Source organism: Puccinia triticina, chromosome 6A (genome assembly GCF_026914185.1).
Source record: "Puccinia triticina chromosome 6A, complete sequence".
NCBI classification, from domain to species: Eukaryota; Fungi; Basidiomycota; class Pucciniomycetes; order Pucciniales; family Pucciniaceae; genus Puccinia; species Puccinia triticina.
Window position 1 is genome coordinate 3866406 of NC_070563.1, and position 8555 is coordinate 3874960.

The window sequence follows — 8555 nt, forward strand, 5'->3', positions numbered from 1 at the left end:
AAGGGGTTTTTTTGGGGGAGGGGGAGCGGGAAGGGTGAAAACTCAAGTCCAGAGAAGCTATGCAAACTGGCTGTAATTAGGGGGGCTCACAATGTAATTTTAAAAAAAACTTTTCAAGGCCTTCATGACCAACCTTTTAAAAAATGTAAAAGTTTCTCTGATTGCCAAGGAACACCCAAATGTGGACAGTTTAATTTTCTATAAAAAAAACAGTTGTTCCTTAAAGGCCTTAAAATGGGCTCCAAAGTATTTTTGAGATTCCATTGTAAACCGCCCTATTGGAAGTGAATTCAAAAACTGCAGATCCCTCTGTCCAGTACAGTCAAACCTGCATGACATGACCTCTCATACCAAACTCATTTGGGTTGCCCAACAGTCACGGCCAACTGTCCGTTTTTGCCTTATAGATCTTGTGCAAACCCTCGCAACCTCTTGCAACTGCCATGAGGAATTTATTGACAAACCATGTGTTGCAACGCCCAGACGAGTGCGTTAGGGTTACACCCGCAGTCACTGTGCAGGTGGTGACTGCGCTTGCTTTCGTCTGGGTGTCGCACTGCCGCGTGCGATGCAACCATAGAAAATTCAGCTCAAGATTCTTATGCCCTCAGACAGATTGACATGTAAATACTTAGAATGAGCGGATTACCCCGAAGGCGGGATGTGCGGTCCGAACCCACGAAATAAGTTCCAGGAATCGCCGGGCCGATAGAGTAGAGCTGGCAAGAGTCGTGGGTGGTGCCAGTGGTCCATGGAAGTTTATGGTAGTCAGGGAGAGAATCTCTTTTCTCCCTTGATCCCCTCCGACTAGGACGGGGGTATCGGTTATACTCGCGAAAGGGTAGGAAGACTGGTTCTTCCCTCCTGTCCGGCCGATGCGAGGTACAGTGAAACCTGTCTAGGGCATGCCCCTTGAGAAAAAGCTAGCTTTTACCTTTCTACCTGCCATCCATTTCTTTCCGTGACCGGTATAGGGTCAAGGAAGAAAATGGTTTTTTGTCTCTCATCATACACCTCAGGCTTTACCACCCCCCAGCCTTTCCACCTCCACTCCAATAAAACTTGATTTCAAGCTATTTCAGGCTTATGTACGCTACTGTAGGGCCCAGGCTAACAACCGGGCTTGGTTAACCTGAAGTCGTCCTCCACTGTGGCTCCTGGCGCAGTCACGCTAAAAAATCCGCTGAGCACTGAGGACACATGCTAATGTTTGGACCATTCATATATTAGTTTTCCCAAGGCTGAAACCGCTGCACTAAAAGTAGTGCAGCGCAGCGGAAAGCGCAGCGGAAATGGGCTCGCTGCGCTGCACTTTTTTATAGCGATTTTCCGCTACCGCTTCAGCTTTTTGAAAAAAGAGGGAAAATTCCTTTTTTTTAGCGGACCACAAAAGCGCCTCAAAAGCGCAAAACTGCTGCGTGGTAGCGCAGCGCAGAGGCACTTCGCTAAAAAAAGCGGGATTTGCAGCGGCAGATCCCGCTTTTATAATCTGGGTTCCCACTTTTTGCGCTTTTCCGCTTTTAGCACTTTATGAGTGCAGCATAGCTAATATTACTGCATGTTAGCGGCAATAGAGAGAAAATTAACTCAAAAAGAAACTAAAAAAGTGAACTAAACCCCCTGAGTCTTGGTTGTAAAATGAAGCATGTATATTAATAAGGTTATCCAGATAGATGGTAAAAAAGGTTATGGAAATAGAATTTGGAAATTCAAACTGAGTTAGGTGGGTGATGTGGGTCCTGGGAAATCTGCGATTGGGATGAGACCAAGCAGTCGGTGACTGCCGGAGCAAAAAAATTGGCACATTCAGTCTCACAAGCGCAGCTTGTGACTGATCCGGGGGCGGAGCAAGGAAAGCGGGGGCCAAGACTTCGCTTTTTGAGCTGAATTAACTGCGCAGCGCCAAAAGTGCTAAAAAGCGATGCAGCGCGCAAAAGCGCACACCGCTATCGCTGCGCTTTCCCGCAGCGAAAGCGCCGCTTTTTCAGCTGCGCTTACGCTATGTCATCCAGAGAAATACACCACCGACCGCGGCCAACCGCGGGTTGACGTGGGACCTGATGTCGAGACAACCCCCCCGACCCCGCCCTGAAATTTGGCTGTCACTCCGAGCGGGAGTGATCGCGAGCCGCGGGCGGGCCTCCGTCGGCGCAAACCCCCACGTGGGGCCCACGTTCGTGGCCGCGGTCGGAGAACTCCCCAACGTTGGCCTGCCGTGGGTCTTTTGTCCCACGTGGGGCCGTCGGCAAACTCTCAACGGTGGCCTCCCGTCGGGGCCCGGCCACGTGAGGACGTTCCGGCAAAAATGCTTCGCGCCAGGCAGGCTCAAACCTGGGCCTGCAAACAGCCCAACTGCCCCTGAGAGGGAATCCACCAGCAGCTGCACCAGCAAGCCTTCAATGGTAATCCCTGTGAAAATAAACGATATAGTCCAATTTTTCTGAATCTTGTTAGACGCAAGATTTTGAAATATCACAAAGACCTGTTTTTTTCTTTTCTTTTTTTTTGCAATTTCTCACTTATGTAGCCTCTTTCCAAACATGGAGAGAGACTCAGAAAATCTGTTTTTAAAAAAACATTTTAATTTATTTCTTGGTTGGCCTGACGCGGGCTCAACCAGAGTGCAACGTTGGCGCGCTGCTCAGCGCCAGCCATGATTGGCTTGGCCCACCTGCTGAGAGAAGCTGGTTGGGCTCTTGTTATGCCCAACCAGCTTCCGCCGTGGGCATGCTGATCAGAGCCGGGATGGGTTGGCTGGGTTAGCCACGGCCGACCCAGGTGAAGCCGCCTCTCCTGATACGACATGTCGGCTGAGTTGGCCAGCCCGCGGTGCTGGATGGGTTGGGTCATGGGCGGCCCGACCAATCTTCAACGGAATCCGATCCCGCGGTTGAACTCTGGGCGGGCAGGTCGGCGCCCACCCGGGCCAACCTTTTGCCGACCGCGACGTTGGGCCATTGTCAACCCAAGCTCAAATTCGAGCAGTGGTGTAGTGGTGTTTTGCTGCAGAAAGTGGTAGCGCAGCGCGGTGACGCTACTGCTTCAGCTTTTTGGGCTGGGAGGTTAGAGCATCCACCACCATCTCTGTAAACCCGCTCGGTAAGGCATATTTACCGAGTATATGAGCAATTTTCTACCCCCGTGCCCTCTTTAGGGCTCTTTAGCTAAATAGTTGTTTGGTAAATCTTTGAGGCTCGCTAGATTTACCAACAGCTACAGAGCCTCTGTAAGACCATTCTAGCGAGCCTGCCAACTGCCCTTGCCACAAGACCCAGCACATGTACATACACAGCAGATAAATACATACGTGCCAGTAGCTCTCCACCCCTCAACCGGTCATCGATCAACCGGTCATCAATGGGATGATTAGTCATCAATCAACTGGTCATGATAGGATGACCAGTCCTCATAACGGCCAGTCATGACCGGTCATTCAATAGGGACCGGTCAGTCGACTGGATGACCGGTCAATCAATTGGATGACTGGTCAGTCGACTGGATGACCGGTCATTTGATTGGATGACTGGTCATTGATGGTACAATGACCGGTCACCAATAGTATGACCAGTCGATAAATCGACCAGCCACCAATTGTATGACTGGAGGGTGTCATCAGCGGTGTCGTGTTCCTTACCGAGGGGTGTATGTATGTACATACATAAACACAAGGGTGGAGTTGCTGCTAGTTGGTGTCGTTATCTAAATCCACGTTGCCTACCAAGCCGATACCGGCTGGCGAGGGTGGATTATTTCTTTAGCTAAGCAACCAAGCCTCGCGGGACTCACTGGCTACCTAAAGATTTACCTAGACGGTGGTGGATGCTCTTAGCAACGCCCGCTGCGCTGCGCTAAAATCACCGCTTTCTGCAGCGTAGCACAGCTTTTCAGTCTTGGTTTTCCATGTCATAAAGGATACATATTAAAACTGCTCATCCCTACAAACATTTTGTTTGGAGAAGTCAGGTTGATGTCTTGGATCCAGATATCAGTTTTTGCTCCAAAGATATACTATCTTGAAGATACCTTGCTGTTTGTGATTAACACAAAGTCACAATCTGCAAAGGTGGAAATTGGCCAGTTTTCTTCACTGGGAAAAATTAATAGTCACTTCATTAAAGGTCCCATGAGCAACAATATGAAGGCAGTTCCCATAGGGCATTAAAAGGACAGCTACAGCATTTAAGTTTAATCAGAACTACTGCCTCTGAACAAAGTGTATCTAGGCTTCTCAAGCTACTATGTCTAGCTTGCAGCCAACACAGGCCAACACATACTGGGAGTAGATCATTTCTAACAACCACAATTTGCATCTACAACTGAAAGTCATAAGAAATAAATGAAATTTGTGGGAGGAAAGCAGTCTCCAGCTTTCATTTCAGCCTGCCTCTTCCATCCCTTGTAAATATTTATCACCTGGTAGAGATGGTCAAGTGCACAGGGGGTTCCCCTGATGCCAATGCAGCTGCTTTCTGGTTGAGGTACATAAAAGTAGAAAAGTTGAGACATAAATAACATCAGAATTGGGATAAAACAAAATCAGGCAAATTACAGGTGTGATAATGTACCCTATCTTACCAAGCTTGGGCCATAGGTATCCCGGTGGAAATCCGGAGGCGGAAGGAAGAACGTATGGTTTTGGAATCTTGAAGACTTGAATCAAGCAATCAAACGATGGCAAGGGTGTAACAGCATCTGTAAAACTATTAATGCTTCTCCCAGCCAGAGTTCCGTGGGCCGCACGCTCGCGCGGCAAACGTTCCCCTGGAACTTAGACAGGAATGAAATTCCTGTTTGGAATTTGTGCGATCCACGAGTGGACTAGCAGTCGGGATAGTTGTCTCTTCATGTCACCATTGCTATGACTTTCATTGCCGGCTGATTGTTAGCACACGTTTATTTTGCATCATTTATTTGGTAAACCATTTCATACATCCTTCGCATGTTTCTCACCAGATCAATGTGCTTTGCTGATCTGGTAAGAGAAAGATGGACTGGGAAAACCCATCAAACTTGCACCATTCCTGTACTATGTATACTTTTGTTTGCCTGTATTCCTTTGAAACATCATGAAAATATCACCGAGTCAATTTTGTTTATATGGACGCGCTCCAAGTGTGCTGTAACGTTTTTCATTTGTTTGGCTGATGTTGCGACAATAGGTGGTTTTGTATGCCGCTTTGACTTATTGTTTTCGATTGTCACATTCTTATTTCATTATATTGTTTGTTATGCGCATGTGATTTTCTTTCGAGGATTGTTATTATTGATTGCTTTCCTTTCTCCCCTCCTCTTCCTTTTTCCTCATCGCGATATTTTTGTTTTCATCATTATCATTATCCGAAAGAAATCGTATCTTAAGCTTCCTCAACTCAATCCACCTTAAGAGTTTATTCCTCTTCGAGGATAAACTACCCTTATTACATCTGAACAGAGGCGATATTCTCTCTCAAGAATATTCATAGCCATTCAAGAAGTAAGAGTAATAGGGGGCCTCTCACAATTATATCGCGATCTTCTTAGATTAGATTTTCATAATTCTCCTCGACATCAATCTTCTTAGATTTTCAAGAAATTTTTCGGCTCAAGCCTTGGATTCAACTCCCTCAAGCTTCAAATCACAACTCTAACGTCTATAGCTCCGGTTTGCTCAAGTTCGATTTGCTCAAGACCGGACCGTTTAACATAAAGTTTGAATTTTCTACCCTTTCCTTATCCTTATTAATCATGTCGGATAACTCGTCTCCGAACATCCCGTTGCGCATGTCTTTACCGAATTCACCTCTTCCCAACTCCCCTTCCCCGAATACATTTTTTCATCAGGGAGCTCAACCTTTTATTACTCCATTTCAGAGTCCTTTGCCGAACTTTATGGTTTCCGATGATGCTCGAAGGTCCCTTCCTCCGCTTGGTCCGATTCCGGACGACTTCGAACCACGCCCTATTGAATCTCTTCCGGTGGCCACCTCTCCGACGCCTCGTCAAGCGCCTTCGGGAGCTCGCCCGCATCATCAAGAGGACGTATCGGGTTTGATTGCTGGCTTGGATGTGAACGGTCTTCCGGACAGAGATCAGACGATCATGGCGAATTCACAGGCGATTGCGACACTCCAACTTCAGGCAAGGAGGAATGAGGAAACTATGCGGCGTAATGATGTTACCATTAAGGAATTATCGCAATTGCTGGTTTTTGCTAATGAATTTACTAAGATGAAGAGCCATTACGCCCAGGAATTCCTTCAGATTGGCAATTCGGTGGATACGGTTTCCAATTCGGTTCATTCGCGTTTGGCTACTCTGGAGGATCCGGCTCATTCGCGTAATGCAGTTCGATCCAATGTTCAACCTCCCCATTTCTCTCATATTTATTTTTCTGGCAGCATTAAAGAAACTTACCGATTCTGTTCGAAAATGAGAGACACGTTTGCTCAGTTTCCCGATCATTTCGCTTCTGAGTGTCAAAAGATTCTTTGGATTGCCTCGTATTTTCGGGCTGCCTCCGGTAATTTAGGGGACGATTGCCCTTCGTATAACTGGTGGCGTGGGATCCTGAAAAAGAACGCGGAGGCGTTGGGAATCGATCCAATTCGAGCTTCTTCTCAGTCGGATTTCGTTATCACTGTTTTGGCGAATGCGGAAACTTTCCTCCAAACGTTGGAGGGTGTGTTTTCGAATCACAAGGAACGTGAAGAAGCTCAAGATAAATTGTCGGCACTTTGTCAAGGCAGCAAGACAATCACGGACTTCAATATTGAATTCAACTCCTTTTTACATTTGGTCGATTTCTCAGAGTCAACTCTCGTCGCTCTTTATCAAGCTGGCGTCAATTCGAAAATTCATGATTGCGGGGTTATTCGGGGGAATTGGTCTTCCATCAAGACTTTAGAAGAAAAGCAGGATCGAGCGGTGGAGTTGGCTCCGGACGCAGGGGATGTTGCGAATTTAAGTCATCGTCGTTTGGCGGCACCAGCGCCTCGGATCGAATATCGAGTGGCTGTTCAACCTTCGTCGGCGGTTCCGGCGGTCAAACCAACTCAACAGGTTCCTATGGACATCGACATGTTGTCGGCCGATGCAGGTTTCACTTTCCCTCTCTGGAGAGAGGAAGCTAAGCGTCGTGCTTTGTGTATTCGTTGTGCTGAAAAGTTTGATGAAGAACATTATCATAAGCGCGGCTGCCCTCGACCGGAAGATGAATGGTTGTCTAAGGAAGCCTTACTCTCAATTTGGAAGAGTTGGGGAGGCGCTTTGCGAGAAGATAGGTGTCGATCGGATTTTTCTCGTTCTTGATATGGCGATAAGGGCAAGAAACGCGAGTCTCTTTCGGAGGTGGTAGATCAGCCGGTTCAGAAAAAGCGAAACCAACCGCCTCCGGAGTCTACAGCTGCGGCCCCGTCCATTCCTATGAAGCGGGATGCAGGAGCGGAATATGAAGGAGTCCGATATGTGGATTCCATTTCGGCGGAAACACTCACTGTGGCGGAGTTGTTGTTTAACCGTGAGATAAGTAAAGAGGAATATGATGAATGTAAGCCGTTCTATCATGTCAGAGTCTCTAGTTCATGTAATCGTCCTACCTTTGACGGTAAGATGATTGTCAACAAGAATGATATTTTGGATGTTTTGGTGTTGGTTGATTCCGGAGCTTCAAATTCTTTTATTGATGATCAGTTGGTTCTTTCACAGGAGTTGAAGACTCACCCCCTTTCCCATCCATTGTCTATCAGGTCGTTTGACGGTTCTTCGGCGATCTCTGGCGATGTTGTTTCTTATGTAGATGTTTCGCTGTTGATTCCTATCACGGATGGGAAGTTTTTGGAATCTAATGTGCGGCTTAATGTGACTCGACTTTCTTTGGCAAAGATTATATTGGGGTTGACTTGGTTGAAAGATACTAACACCTTTATTGGCGGAAAAAATAACGATATAGTTATTAATGGTTGTATTTCTTTTATCTCTTCCGTATCTAGATCTCCTGAAGAATGTTTGTTAAGAGAGTTTTCTGACGTTTTTGTAACAGACAGTTTGGCTTCTTTACCTCCTCATCGCAAAGGATTTGATTGTGAAATAAATCTTAAAGATAATGTTACTCCACCATTTGGTAAGATGTATAATCTTAGTAAGGGCGAGAGGGAGTCGTTGAAGAAATACATTGATGACAATTTAGCTAAAGGTTTCATTAAGGTGTCCTCGTCTCCAGCGGCTGCCCCTATTTTTTATGTTAAGGTGGACGGGAAGGCCAATCGGCCTTGTGTTGATTACAGGTTACTGAATGACATGACAGTTAGGGATTCATACCCTTTGCCGGTTATTTCGCACTTGCTTAATAACCTTCATGGGTGTAAGTTTTTGTCGAAAATAGATTTAAAAGCTGCGTTTAATTTGTTAAGGGTTGCTCCGGGGCACGAATGGAAGACAGCTTTTAGGACACCATGGGGTTTGTATGAATACCAGGTTATGCCTTTTGGATTAGCTAATGCTCCGGCGACTTTCCAACGATTCATACAGCACGTTCTACGGGAATACTTGGATGTTTGTTGTTTCGTTTATATAGATGA